This window comes from Nomascus leucogenys, chromosome 3 (genome assembly GCF_006542625.1).
Source record: "Nomascus leucogenys isolate Asia chromosome 3, Asia_NLE_v1, whole genome shotgun sequence".
Lineage (NCBI taxonomy): Eukaryota > Metazoa > Chordata > Mammalia > Primates > Hylobatidae > Nomascus > Nomascus leucogenys.
Window position 1 is genome coordinate 149,415,529 of NC_044383.1, and position 15,067 is coordinate 149,430,595.

At 46.1% G+C, this 15,067-nt stretch overlaps 1 long non-coding RNA gene across 1 annotated transcript; it reads right to left on the reverse strand.

The window, feature by feature from the left end:
* Window positions 1–3,554: 3,554 nt before the first annotated feature.
* LOC115832506 lies at window positions 3,555–10,525 on the reverse strand. Its single transcript, XR_004028024.1, has 2 exons — window positions 10,355–10,525; window positions 3,555–3,847 (listed from the first exon to the last, which is right to left on the reverse strand). It is a non-coding gene; the product is annotated as an uncharacterized LOC115832506 (long non-coding RNA).
* Between the last annotated feature and the right edge of the window lie 4,542 nt (window positions 10,526–15,067).

Sequence of the window (15,067 nt, forward strand, 5' to 3'; positions counted from 1 at the left end):
GTCACAGGCTTTTACAGATCAGTTTGTATTTCTTTGGCAATGCAATCTACCCCAAAACATACACGTCTTTCAGTCTATTTTCTCTAGCCAGTTCCATGTGTAGGAAACAGCCAGGAGTCTTATCTGGACAGTTTTTGAGCTTGATCTCTCTGTGTACTTTTTGCCCCAGGCTTCTGTGTTCTTCCCATCTTCTCTTTCTCTCAATGTAATAGTGGCCCCTTGAGGGTGTCTGAAAAAATGGGCTTGGGTGGAAGGCAACAGTTGTATTCTGATTTTTGCCTGCTGGGCTGGCTTCCCTGATCTGCCCAAGAACTCTTCAGGAGAGGTAACTGAGACAGGATTGGGGTCAGGCTTTTCTTTGCTGAGGCTCTCCCTCTTTAGAGCCACCCTGTTATCACCATTTCATCTTGGGTCACAGAACCATTTGGCATTTTTCAACCCTGCAAAGCTGCCAGTGCCCAGACTCTTAGCCAGCAGAGACTGCAGGCTGCAGAGGAGAAAGCTCACTCACCAGGGTTGCATTTCCTTCCATCTCTGTTTCATTTCCTCTCTCTCACAGGCTTTTCTGAAAGGAGCAATGAGCAGACAACACGTCTCAGCAGCACACAGTGTGGTGAGGCCAGGTTCATTGCCCCAGTGATGGGAAGGGCTTGGAAGGCAGGGCAGTGGGCCTCTGAAGGGGAGGCTGCATCATCCCACTGGCAGCTCCTGCACTTCTGTGTAGGAGGGGTTATGGGTAGGAAGACACTAGGGCACTTGTCTCGTGACCGTGTCTCAGAGTGGCATGATGTGCAGTAGTCACTGCAGGGAGTTCTGGAGGAGTTGCTGTGGATTACGGGGGTTCAGCTCCCCCTGGGCCAGCCTGTGCTTCCTCTCTGGGCTAGAGCAAGGGGGGCACCTAAGATGATAAGAGGAAGCTGGATCTTAGGCAGGTGATTAGGGCCAAACTCATGGTTTTGCCTGGGATCTGCTTCGTTTCCAAATGGACACAGGCAGAGAGAAGCTGTTGCAGAACTGTTTTTGTCCTTGAGGGTGAGTGAAGCTTAGCAGAAAAATTAGTCCCCTTCCCTATCTATGAATCTTCTCCCCCATTGTTAATGCCTGTTTTAACTGGAGCAGGTCAGTGCGGGTCAGGCGGATTCATGATTTTATGGTGAATGAACCAGAACAGATATGGGCCTGCTGGCAGGAATTCAAAGCTCAGACACTTTCCTCAGACCTCTGACTTGCATAATGAAAATTCAGCTGCTCAATTCAATTGGGAGCCAGGTAAACAAGAGAAGGAAGGGTGAATAGGAAAAGGTAAATTAAATCATGAAGCAAATGTCAAGTAGAGGTAAAAGTAGAAGTTAGGCCTGCCAGGGGGATGACTTTTGATTCACAATCAGTATTTCCTGCTACGTTTCTGATGGGATCAATTTGGTAAATGGAGGCTGCTGCACGATAGGAATCTGTAGAATCAGTTGGAGAAGGAAACTCCTGTAACTTCTCCCGCTGAGGAAGGATGCGCATCTGGTCTTTGTGGACTTGCCTGCTGTCCTTCCGCCGCCTGTTCCTGATGTGTTTGAAATCCCCAGCATTAACCGGGATTCCCTTCCATCACCGTGCAGCCTTGTTCAGTTCTGCTAGGGGATCAGTTCTCAGCACAAATAACCCAGCCGTCCTCCACTGCAGCCTCCGGAGACCCGGGACACGGCAGTTTTATTTGTTGACTTCCAACTTCAGTCCTGAGCGGTGGGCTTTAGAACGAGCCTGGCTGAGTCTTTTATTCTTGTGTAGACTGGTTTTCCTCTAAGACCAATGTCTCCTAGCCCTAGCAACTCCCTCCTCTGCTCCCGCGGAAAGCCTATGGCCCTGGGAGGGAATGTGTGTGGCAAGGACAGAAACCCAGCGTCCAGCTGCAGTGTGTGTGGTCCCCTGACACAGAGATGCAGATACAGTGACAAACAGCCTAGGCCACTGAGCCATTTCCCTGTTTACCCCTGGGCTCGGGGGTAACATATTCAAGGGACCTCTACACAGAAATATTGGTTAGTCTGTGGATTTGAAGCAAAACAGAGAAAGGGCTTGCCCGGATTCCTCCCCGCGCTTCATGGCAGGACCCAGAGTCCTCAGGCCCTTCTGGACTCCCGCCGGCTTCATTCCTAGACACTGAGCCGTGGTCCCTGCCCTCTGGTTGCAGGGATGACATGGGCATATAGAACGACAAACTCCAAAGCTGACTCAAGGCCACGCGGGGCTGAGTGTCGAATGGAAAAGGAACAGGAGGGCGGCCCGTGAGGTGGTGCAGAGCCCAGCGCTAGGGCCAGTGCGCTGGGGTTTCAGCACCCGAATGGCTGCTTATCAGTGGTGACTTTGGGTATGTCCATTGTCGTCTTAGTGCCTCAGTTTCCCCAACTGTGAATGGTAGCTAATAATAGTACCTACAATGAGGATTCGATTAGTTCTTCCCGGAAAGTCCTAAGCAGAGCGCCTAGCTCACAGAAACTGTTCCGATAAGGGCTAAACTGAAGAGCCTCTTTCCTCAACCTATACGGCGTCTATAAGTTCATGGGAATGAGCCCTCTCCTCTGGTTGGGCCGAGCGGAGGAGGCTCCATGGAGGAGGAACGATCTAAACTGGGCCTTGGGAGATGGTTAGGGTTTTGTTAGGTGAGGAAGACAAGGGAGGGGGCTCTAGGAGGAGAACTGCAAGAACAAGGCCTGGAGGCAGGGGAGGTGGAGGGGCCGCTTGCTTGGAGTTGGGGACTCAGCGCTGTTGGGTCGCCCGCTCCTGATGGTCACCTTTCTGGGTGAGGAGCTGGTCTGGATGAATCCTGAGAATGAATCACGAAAGGCTGCCGTAGCTTCTTATGCAAACTCCACTGGCGTGTGGGCACGGGAGCCAAGTTCATGTGCCAGAGAGAAGCCACCAGGGCTGGGGGCAGCAGAGAGTTGATTTTGGACAAAAGTGAGGGACATCAAGAGCAAGCTCGAAGCAAGCAATGGCTGAAGGCAGGGAAGGAAGGTATTATCAAATGTCATCATGGGGACACCATGACTGCCAAATGCCAGTCAGATCTGAGTCAGCATTGGGATATTTTGGGGACATCATGAAGACTCTGAAGGCTCAATGGTTTTCTCACCAGGACACAGTCCTTGCATCCTCCCCGAAGCCTTTCAGGTCATGCCCTTTGCTGAGCCCTCCTATGTGCCCACCTTAATGTCGCTGTGTCCGGAGACCCCCCACTGCTGGTTTGAGACAGCTCCCTCTTCCTTCTACCTGAGCAGTCCTCCTTCTGCAACCAAGATGAACACTCTCACCCACAGCTACAGCCTCCCCACAATGAGCATATCCCCTATTGTTCCTGGGCTCCTCCACCAGCCTTAGGCCTCATCCCCTCTTGGGATCATTGATGGCTCCTTTTCAACGATAGGAAGAAAGCTGAATCCCTGTGAATATGGTGTATATGGCATTTAGCAGCTTCCTGGGAAAGAAGGGGTACAAGTGGTCAGGACTAGTCCTGGATTGCAGCCTTGAAAATAAGGGACATAATTGCAGATCTAATTTTTGGCTGAGATTTCTCCAAGTGCCATATTTAATGTGACACCACCCTGTGGGGGTTGCTCTTGCCCTTGCTTGGTCAGAGGTATCTGGAATACCCAGAAGGTTCTCTTGAATTCCAGAGAGAAGCGAGGGCCTTTTTGGGGCAGATTGGACTCTCTGGATTTGGGCCTGATGGAGACAGCACTTCCAGGGTCAGCAGATACAGGCATTCTGGAGTGGGCTGAGAAGCGTCTTGCCCGCTCGCAAAGCGGCACCCATTTCCATGGGCTGACAGAGTCCTATGCGGCAGAGGGGCTGTGTCCTAGCAAATGAACGTATTTTGGGTGAAACACAGTTCTTCACAAACTTTAAATGCAAGAAGTTAAAGACTGCCCAGTTCAGATAGAATTGGCTTAAATAAGCAGACTGAATACCTGGCTCAGAACCTGCAAGCATGAGGATGCAGCAGGGCTGGACCAGGTGAGCGTCTCTGCCCCCAACCCTTATGAGTCAGTCTTTTAGGGCACAGCAAAGCCTTCATCAGTCTTGGTTTTTCTTGGGATTAAAAATAAATTCTGTAATGGATTTTGAGTATATGGTCTCTAGTGCCCTAATTTCTCTTGAAGAAGAGAAATTATCCAATAGGAAGGGAAATTGACAAAAAGCCTGTATTGACTCCATCAGTTAATCAACAGGGATATATCGGCGAGGTGATTAACTCTGCTAGAAGACCACAGCTCTGGCCAAGTCTATTTTAAATCCAAGTAAGGGTGGTAGGAAATGTATATTTTCAAGTCTGGCCTAACAGTTATAATACATACACAGATTTCATAGATTGATGCAAAGGAAAGGTATCTGGGGAGAGGCAGTTTGTGTCATTTATTCATTTGTTAAAAAATTGAGTGTTTGCTGTGTCCAAGCCACCATTTTTAGCATTTCGGGACACACACTTTACACACAGAGACACACACAGACACACACCCAGAGACACTCATACATACAGACATAGGCTAATACACACAGAGTCACACTCACACAGACACACCCAGAAACACTCATACACACACACACACACACACAGAGTCATATACACAATCACACTCAGACACACAGACAGGCACAGTTAAATACAGACACACAGACAGACACACACCCAGAGACACATACACACTCACAGATATACACTAATACACAGTCACACACACACACACCCAGAAACACTCATATACACACACACGCACACACAGTTATACACAGAGTCACATACAGACACACAGACATACAGAGACATACATATGCACACATACACACTTATTCTCTGCCCTTCAGGAATTTTACATCTATGTAGAATTTTTGACCTCTCAAGCAAATGCACAACAGCAATTTAAAACAATTTGGTTGTAGGGCAGAAAAGTGCGCTCTCTGTCTTTTGGGAGACTGGCCTGGGGAAGAAGATAATTGGGGCTAAGACCATCTATTACTTTCTACTCCAGTGCATGTGTGGTGCTCATCAAGTGAAAAACCACCCCCTCTGGGCCCCGCCCCATGGTCCTACTGGATTATATAATGGACCTCAATAACTCCAAATGAGCTATTATACTCTGCCATATAATTATATATTTAGGACACATGTAGGGTTAAAAAAAGAAATCCACAGGAAAACACTGAAACAAATTGCAGAGCAATTTCAGTGACTGATTATATTTAAGCTGCAGTGTGTCAGCTGTTCTCATATTTTTTTTTCAGAGTTCCCAAATCCGTTAGACAATATTCTGAAGCTATCAAACACTGGTCTTTATTTTTGAATCAAAGTCATTTTAGAAACCACGTCCCTGATCTTTTCGAGCCTCATAAAATATAAAAATGGCATCTCATTTATTTTTTTTGGACAAGCTTTTTATCTTCTTTGTCCTCTTCAGATAATAAAAATACTAACAATAACAAATAAAAGCAGTTGTCATTTACCGAGCTCGTGTTCTCTGCCAAGTACTGTGGTATGTATTTTACATCACCTCGTTTTAGTTTTCACAGCAAACTTAGGAAGGAGCCATGAGTTGTATGAAGTTCCTGTGGTTGAGGAAGTTTAAATATCATGTTTAAAGACACGCAACTCATAAATGATGAAGTTATGACTAGAACTGGGCTAATCTATTCTTATAAGTTTTAGCAAAATGACAGCTATAAATTTCCATTTCCTAGAGTATTTTTATATGTGTCGTCTCATTGATTTTTCACAGTCCTGAACAGAGATCAAGGCTCAGTAGAGTGTGGTTGCGATTTTACAGAGGGAAACCCGAGGCTCAGAGAGGTCATGATTTACCTAAACACAGCTCCCTTCCCAATAGGGCTGCTGAGGCCGTGGCCACGCTCTGCACCAAACAAAGCCAGTGTGCAAATTGGGCCATTGGACCCAGCTCCAGTGCTCATTCACAATCCCACACTGAAAAAAAAAAACAAGAGAACAGAACAAACGCACATGCAAAACCACCTATGGCATCAAGGAGGTTTTTTTCTTCAAGTGTGAGCCTGGCTGGAAAGCCTAGCAGAGAATGGGATTCTCTGCTAATTCTCTGCTAATTCTCTGCTAAGGTCAACAAGATGCGGCGCAGCCAGCGCTGGCTGCTACCTGCAAAGCTGCTTAGCATGCCCCATTGTGTGCCTGCCCAGGGGAGGACATGCAGCTCCAGGGGTCTGCTTATGATTCCTGCCCCTGCTTGTCTCTGCTGCTTGCTGCCAGAGCTGGCTGGACATGGAGAGCCAGCACTGAGTTCCATTGCTTCCATTTGGCACCAAGTGCCTGATGGAGCCGTCCAGTCTCAACAAGAAGGGGGCCTGAGGTGTTGGGGCAAAATGAGGGTCCTTGCTTGAGCTCACCTCGACTCTTCTCACAGGCCAGGCCATGAAGGGAGGTGAAACGGAGCAAAGCCAAGAGACAGGGAAAAGTGTGGGGGATAACCTGGGGGCTGGAGGGCTGGTTGGGGGGTGCGAGGAGCAGTCGCGGTGAAATCTGGCCTTACAGGCACGGTGCTGGTGGGGAGAACGTTAAAGGAAGTCGCTTTAATCTTCAGAATGAGCTCAGAGGTCCACAGGGTGGATATGGAACCCCTATTCATTCATTTAATATATGATTAGATGTCAGTGTTGTTGGAGTTACATTTTAGGAAATGACTATTCATAATGGAAGTCCTGGCACGGTTTCTTTCTAATCAGCAAAATGGGATGGTGGGCTCAGCTGTGGCACCCTCGCAAGAGGCTCTTAATTTACGAGTGATGTTAAATTATGCTGGCTGCCAGATAGTCAGATACGGGAAGTGATACAATAAGTCATTGGGGATGTGCTGGTTCTTCTTTTTTCATTTGACAACCACAGGAAGTGGCCATTAGCCAAGCCATCTGAGAGAAAGCATCTGATTGCTCTGCTACGTGCACAGTTTCTTGAGTAACTGCAAAAGCCTGACAGGAAGGACTGCAGGGGGTGGGGGTGAGAAGCAGGGTGAGGAGGAGGATAGAGATCTGGGGGTCAGGGCCCTCGAAAGCTAGCATCAGGACGGCTCACGTGGCTTGTTTTTCGCAGGCTCCCCAGGGACTATTCCAGGTTGGGCTAACCCTAGTCAGGTTTGTCAAAGCCCTACAAAAATAGTTCGTGTTATTTTTGTGGCAAATCATGCACAAAGAACTAATGAATAACTAATTTCTTACTTGGCTCTTTTCTAGAAAGGGTAATTCAATACAATGTGCTTTCCAGTCTGTCACGACGGCATGAGGGCAGAGGCAGATTGCAGGTGGGGCAGGACTTTGTAGCCAGGACAAACTTGACTGCAGAGGGTAGCCTGTTCCTCAACCTTCTGAAGCCCTGACTGAGACTTGAAACTGTAGAGAAATTAGCAGGATTCTGGGGAGAACAGAGTCTGGAGAGAACAGAATGGAGTGTGCATGTTTGAAGAATGTATAGTTTCTAACAGCAATTTCAGTGCTTGTAGGCAACTTATAAATATTCGAGAAAGATGCTGCCATACTTGGCTGAAAGGCTGACGGAGATGGTATTAGGTAACAGAAGTTACAGACAGTGGGGCCCTTTATGTATGAAGCTGATATTATAGGAGTCCCCTTTCCATCTGGGCAGTATGAATAGGCTGCAACTTACCCTCCTAGTTAGATCCTAGCCGTCTTAGCTTTCTTTCCTGGCATGGCCAGCCATTGCTTTTTGACCTCTTTGAAATAAATACTTTTATGCCCATAAAAAGAGTGTTTTTTTTTTTAAATTAAGAAAAAAAGACTTTGATTGGATGGTTTCTAAACTTTTTTGCACATCGGAGTCACTGGGTGATCTTGATAACATTCCAGTGCTTTTCTTTTCTTTTTGTTTTTGTTTTTGTTTTTTTTTTTGAGAGAGAGTCTTGCTCTGTCGCCCAGGCTGGACTGCAGTGGCGTGATCTTGGCTCACAGCAAGCTCCGCCTCCCGGGTTCACACCATTCTCCTGCCTCAGCCTCTCCAAGTAGCTGGGACTGCAGCTACCCACCACCACGCCCGGCTAATTTTTAGTATTTTTAGTAGAGATGGGGTTTCACTGTGGTCTCGATCTCCTGACCTTGTGATCCGCCAGCCTCGGCCTCCCAAAGTGCTGGGATTACAAGCGTGAGCCACCGCGCCCGGCCTTCCAGGGCTTTTCAAAGATCATTTTCTCCAACTCAATGTCCCTGCATTTTCCAGAGTTTGTTTGTTAGCATGGGGTAGCAGTCAGATTGGTTATTTTGCTGTAACAAACAACCCTGATGTGTCATGTTGGAGGGGCAAGGAAGCACAAGCCCATCTTATTCCCAGAAGGAAAGCCAGAAATATTTGTAGGAAAGTGATAGCTATGCCACAGGGATTATTGATTTTGCATTCTAGATTCTTTTAGTTTGAGTAATTCCTTCCAGAATTTTTTTTCTTATAATTTCGAGCATTAAGAGATTAATTTTGCTGCCTCAAAATGGAAATGCTTTCTGGAACCAGGAGGGCAATATGTCTGGTTTCCTTGGACACTTTTGTGACCATTTTCTTAGTTTTGATTACTCCAGCAGTTAGGATTTTTTTTAAAAAAACACAAACCAAAACAATAAATCCTACTGGTAGATCTGACATAGCTAGTGATTTTTGCACAAGGACAAAGGAAATCAAAGAGCATAGAGCCTCTGTATGGTTTTGGGAGAAGGTAATCTTTCCTCTTGGACTTGTACCCTCCATCTTATTGGCCAGGGTTATGGGCCATGACCACCTGGGTTGCAAAGAAGCCTCTCGCAGAGGAAGGGAAGGAGAAGGGAGAAATGTAAATGGCTTTGGTGGAACCAATGCACGGTGTGAACCCTCAGGAGTAGGCAAAACATGTGCTGTAAACTCCAAGTCTAGGCCTTGGGCTATTGTCCCTGATAGTTCAATAAAACTCTCAAGTTAATCCCTAATAAATTTGTGACTGGAATGGCCTGCAGGTTTTAAGCCATGAAAACAGTTCAATGACCTCACATTGCAGTGTGAGCATCCATTCGGTAACCTGGGTCACTCCTTACCATTTACCCACACCTAGATTTTGGATCATGGTGAGCTAAGCAGAGTTGGATAGAAATTGAATATCAAAATGGAAAATATCTATAACAAAGTGATCCATCTGAGGAAATTACAGTTCAGAGACATTTTATAATAGGGCTACAGAATATTGAGGCTGGATGGAAAATGCGCAGTGGAGCAGTTACAGTTCGGCATCCTCTGCTGAAGTGAAGCAGAGAATTAAGACAATTACCTACTACTTCAGACAAGAAGAGGTAGTGCTTGTCTTTCTGAAAAGAACCTTCCTGATCCTATAGCTTTCCCCAGGCCACCAAAGATAACATGAGGCCAGCCCCATATTCCCCCTGGACTATTGAGTTCATTCTAGAGGAAAACGGCTCTCAGGAGTTAATGGCATTAAGATGTGGCCTGGGCTCTTGGCTGGTACATCTTCAGTGAAAGCAGATGGCCACAATGGTATTAAAACTAAAGACTGCAGTAAAGCTTTTAATTGAAAACAATTGGACCCTGCTGGATGGTAATTACCTTGGCTGCTTGCAAATAATATCCTGCCCCTGATGCCATGAAAGAAAAGCTGAGACGGAGTGAACAGGACCTGCTTGATGTGCATCTAATAAGCATGGAAGTCCCCAAACTACTTTCTCTAGGGGTCCTCCAGTAAAAAGAGTTAGAAATGAAGAGGAGGGCTTGCTGTAGCACAAATTGTAAAGACAAAGCGTTCATTTAAAAAACAACCGAATGGGTCCACATTTACTTGGAGAGAATTGGAGTTCCATACCTTCAGGAGAAAAACAATAATGATACTTTAAATAATTCTTTCTTTTCTCAGTTAATGATAAACGCTAATGAGGAAGATGTTTCATCTGGTTGAGTTCCTTGTAGATCTTTGTGCTGCGATGCCTGAGAAGTCACAGGCATTGGGCAGTCGAGGCTGAACTGTAAGGTTCATTTTCCTCTTCATTTAAAGCTTTAACCTCTCAAAGCCACGACGGTTCAAATAATATTTAAATGTGGACAGTAGATATGCAGGAGGCAGTGACGTAATAAAGTTCCCAGGGGCTCAGGCTGGAGGTTAGATGCGTGGGCAAAGTTTGACCACAGGCTCCTTTCTAAAGAGTCTTAGAAGGGAAGACTAGGGGCGGGGTGGGGTGGGAAAGGTCTTAGGAAGCCAGGGGCTGAGTGGCTCCCAGAATCCACGCCTGAGATCTGAGTGGGTTCACTGCACGGGGCTGCAGCATCGCTGCTCCTGCGCGGCCTCCAGGTGGTCCAGGGGACCCTACTCACCTGGCAGGTGGGAAAGCCCTGCTCCTGGCCTTTTCCTGGATCCCAGCCAGCACTGGGATTGACACGCCTGGTAATCACGCACTGGCAGGAGGCCGCTTCCCTGAACAGCCTTATCTCAGCAGTAAGGGGCACCCACCTGCCCACCCACCCAGGCTTGCCACGGTAAGTCGCCTCCACCTCCCAGCGGCTCCGCTGAGGCTTAGGGCGGGCACCCGGGAGGATGCTGGCCCCGCCCCATTGACGTCATGCCACCATGTGACTCGCCCTGACCAGTGAGAGGCAAGCGGGAGTGACGGTTTTTCTCCTGCGCGGGAGCTTGGGGGACGCACCTGTGGATGCCTAGGCCTCTTCCGTTTGCTTCTGGGACTGGCGATAACTCGAGGTAGTGGCTACTGGGGCCAAGTCGTGGGTGACCTGCAGTGCATGGGTAGAGTAAGGTGCCTCCGCCCAGTCTAAACAGCCCTCCCCAGAGCTGGTGGGTTCCCAGGAGTGATGCCTGTTTGTCAGTGAGGCCCCGCGGGGACGAGGACGGAGCATTATGCAGCGCCTGCGCCCCCTTGAACTCTGCAGATGCCAGGGTGAGATGGGAGCACCGCGCCAGTCCCCAGGCAGTGCTGGGTGTGCAGTGTGGGGCCTGGGACGTCTACCTTCAGGCCGTGTGACTCTCGCTGGATTCGCTGTTCCGGGCAGTGCTGCAGCGCAAAGGTGCCAGGCCTGGCATGGAACCCAAGCCTGCGCAGAGCTGCGGCTGCGTTCACAGGGAACAGTGACCCCATCGTGGCAAAACATCCAACTTAGCTTCACATACATGGTAATGGTTTATGGAGCAATAATAAAGCACAAAACATAAAATCCACGCGAAAAGGAAAATGTGCATACACGATTTCTTTATAAAAAAGAAACACTGGCCGGGCGCGGTGGCTCATGCCTGTAATCCCAGCACTTTGGGAGGCCGAGACGAGCGGATCACGAGGTCAGGAGATTGAGACCATCCTGGCTAACACGGTGAAACCCCGTCTCTACTAAAAATACAAAAAAAATTAGCCAGGTGTGGTAGCAGGTGCCTGTAATCCCAGCTACTCGGGAGGCTGAGGCAGGAGAATCACTTGAATCCGGGAGGCGGAGGTTGCAGTGAGCCGAGATCGCGCCATTGCACACCAGCCTGGGAGACAGTGTGGGACTCTGTCTCAAAAAAAACCAAAAAAAACCCAAACACCAATAAAAGAAAAACTCCCTTAATTGTACTTTGGGAGCTGGGCTTGGCTATTTCCCTTCTAGAATATTCTCCTATGTTCTTGGCAGTCTAAGTTGTGTGCTGTTATGTTTGGTGGACATCACTTTGTACTCGTTACATTTAATAGGGGAGCAATTCGTTGGATTTCCCGAGGTCTGATTCGTGATGGTTTCTGAAGCAGCTAGTTGATGTTCAGTTCTGGAAAGTTCTCCCTTATAGAGCAGCGGGAATACTTTCTCGGATACCCTGTTGCCTTTAATGGCTCCACACATGATACCATTCTCTGCTAAGCAGCAGGTGAGCAGGAGGGGCGCTGTACAAGTCATTAAGTTCTCTCCTCCAAAAGGCAAGATTCTCTTGTAACCATCTAATATCTGGTCTTGACAGTTCAAAGATAAGAGCTCCCTGGGGCCTGAGACAAGCCTCTTTCTTTGGGGAGGAGCCAAGTTTTAGGAAATCTGCCTTCACATTAAAACACAGTTTCTCCTAGCAGCTCTGACTCGTTGGGCTGTGGGTCCTTGTAGAATGTCTCATCCCTCTTTATGTGGTACCTGTTTGAATGTTTGAAGGCAGTGACCCTCGTCCTCTGATTCATTTTCATCATGCCTTTTTTGAGCATGGGGATGTAGTCTTTCTGCGGCCTTAGCAGTCCACTGGGGACCAAAGGGAGCCCATGCTTTGAATACGATTTTTGAATCATTCTATTCGTCCTATTTAGCCCTGAACATTTCAATTTTGGTGGCAGTGCCAGAATATGTGAATAAAGGGCTATAATACACTCCTTGATATTGGATTTTGTTTGAGAAAGATTTAATGGAAAAGCAAGTTAGCTTGAAACATCCCATAATTTTTCATGGGTAGTTACAATAACTGCTTGCTGTTGGTATTATGCTATATAACTGCACAGTGTAATTGCTTCTTGTAGTCCTATAGTATCTGTTCTATGGCATTCTATTTTATAGGTATTTTTAAGGTGCATTTTTTATTGATTTGGCATATACACAGCAATAAACTGCTGTGGAATTGATTAGATAGTAGAGTGAAGCTGAAACATTTAGTGCATTGATTCTTAATCTGTAAAGATGTTTATTTGCAGTTCTGCATATATTTATTACTATGGTGTAAGTAATGTTAACATTAAAAAGAATATTTGGGGTGTGTGTGCTTCTAACAATAAATTAAAAGTTCCATTGTGTGTTAGTCCGCTCTCGTATTGCTATAAAGAAATACCTGAGACTGGGTAATTTACAAAGGGAAGAGGTTTAATTGGCTCACGGTTCTGCAGGCTGTACAGGAAGCACAATGCTGGCACCTGCTCTGCTTTTGGGGAGGCCTCAGGAAACTTTGATCATGGCGGAAGGTGAAGGGGGAGGAGGTGTATCACATGGCCAGAGCAGGAGGAAGAGCGAGGGTTGGGGAAGTGCCATACACTTTTAAACCACCAAATCTCATGAAAATTCACTCCCTATTGCGAGGACAACACCTAGAGGATGTTGCTAAGCCATTCATGAGAAATCCTCCCCCACAATCCATTCACCTCCCATCAGGCGCCACCTCCAACTTTGGGGATTACATTTCAACAGGAGATTTGGGCATGGACACAGATCCAAACTAGATCACACCATTAGCCCTTTCCAGATGCTTTCATGCTGAATGTAGGCCAATAGTAGAAAACAAAGTGATGACTAGAAGATCTCCTAGGCAGGGATGTTGATACCTTGCATGTTTATACCTTTTCCATGCCTTGCACAGTGCTGTGACAGTGTAGGATCATGACTAATGTTAGTTGATTGAATGACTCTGGGGAGGTTATTGTTGAGTCTTCCAGAACTAGTACAGTCAAGTGGTGAATTTTCTTCACCTTTATTTTCCTTGAGCAAAAATTGAATGATTCCTGTTGCCTCTTTGAGAATGAGCATCCTACTATAAAAGAGCATTTATAGGCTTTCTCACTGGGTCCTTGCTAAAGATTTCCTGCAGTTCTTTTTTGTGGTCTTCTTTAGTGTTTTACTAATGTTTTCTGATGACTGCTATAATTTATATATATGAATATTGTCTGTCTTTAGACATTATTTTATTTTGACTCATGCCTGGTCCTTCTTTCCATTTTGCTTCTATTGGTGACCAATGGTAGTATATAGTTAGAATACTGAATTTAACTTTGGGGATGGATGGCACAAGGAGACTGGTAACATGGAATGGAGGCTTGTTCTTTGAAATGACATTAACCTTTCAGGGTATCAGGGAACTATTTAGTGCATTGATCCCTCAGTTTTTGAATTGTTCTCATTTTCTGTTTCCACATTTTGATCTGGTGAGTAAAGATCAGAGTGAAGAGGGGGAAGATGGGATGTGATTGGAGATGGGAAAGATGGATGGAGAGATGACATGGGGAAAGTAGATCTAGTCTCTCTGGGTCCTGGCAAGCTCACAGATAGATGTGGGCCTATAAATGACTGAGAGAGCGTGATTTAGTTTATCACTGTTAGAGGTAGTTGACTGAGGTAGCCAGGAAATGTTATTCATAGCTCTCAGTAAAGTGAATAATTTACTCCCTTCCCTCTGATAGAATGAAATCTGTAAAGCCTTTGGGACTCTTTGGATAAAGTGCTCTACAAAGACGTCAGAGGAGTTTTGGTTTTATTACAGAGAAGCCTGGGATGGAAAATGGGAGTTAAGTTAAACATAAGGATTTATTTCCTGAGGGAGCCTCTTTTAACATAATTATTTTTAAGAAAACAAATATGTGATAAAAGAGTTGAAATCATCTACATATTATGAATTTGGTATAGTTACATTTTGAATGCAGGTACAACTCATTTTTTGGTAAATAATTAATATCGTATCTGTAGACTTGCAAAATCCCATATTATCACTTGAATGCAATGATTCTTACACATGGTCTCTTGCTGAACCTGTAGTTACTGGGTCTTACAGGTGTGCACAGCAAGCACACTGTACCAGTCACTGAGCTTTACTGGAAAATGGAAAAGCAAGTGGTGTGCATGTGTGAGTGAGTATGAGTGTGACTGCTACAGGAGGAAGGAGAAGTAAGGGCAGTGGGAGAGAGGGAGCAAAGGGAAAAGAGAAGGAATTGGGATTCTTTAGAGGAACTGTCTCCAAGTTCTCCATTTCTTCCTTAAGCTGAGGTGCTCAGATTGAACATGGTGTTAAGAGTATGACCATTGTTATTGGCAACAGTGAGTCATATTGAAGTGCCCATGTATTGTTGAATGGATGGGAACATGATGAGGAGCTAACAAAGCACTTTGTACTCTTTGGAGAATGGCGTTATGTTAATGTCATCCAAAATAGAAGTGATATTCAAAAGAAGGAAATGAGAAAAGGCAAAATGATATTTAATAATAGGAGATGGCTTTGAATGAGTTTAGCATTGTGGCCTGGTAGCATAATTTTAAGTAGGTCGTTAAGATTTCTTTTCTTTCTTTTTTCAAAATTGGTGTTTTCTTATATTTGCT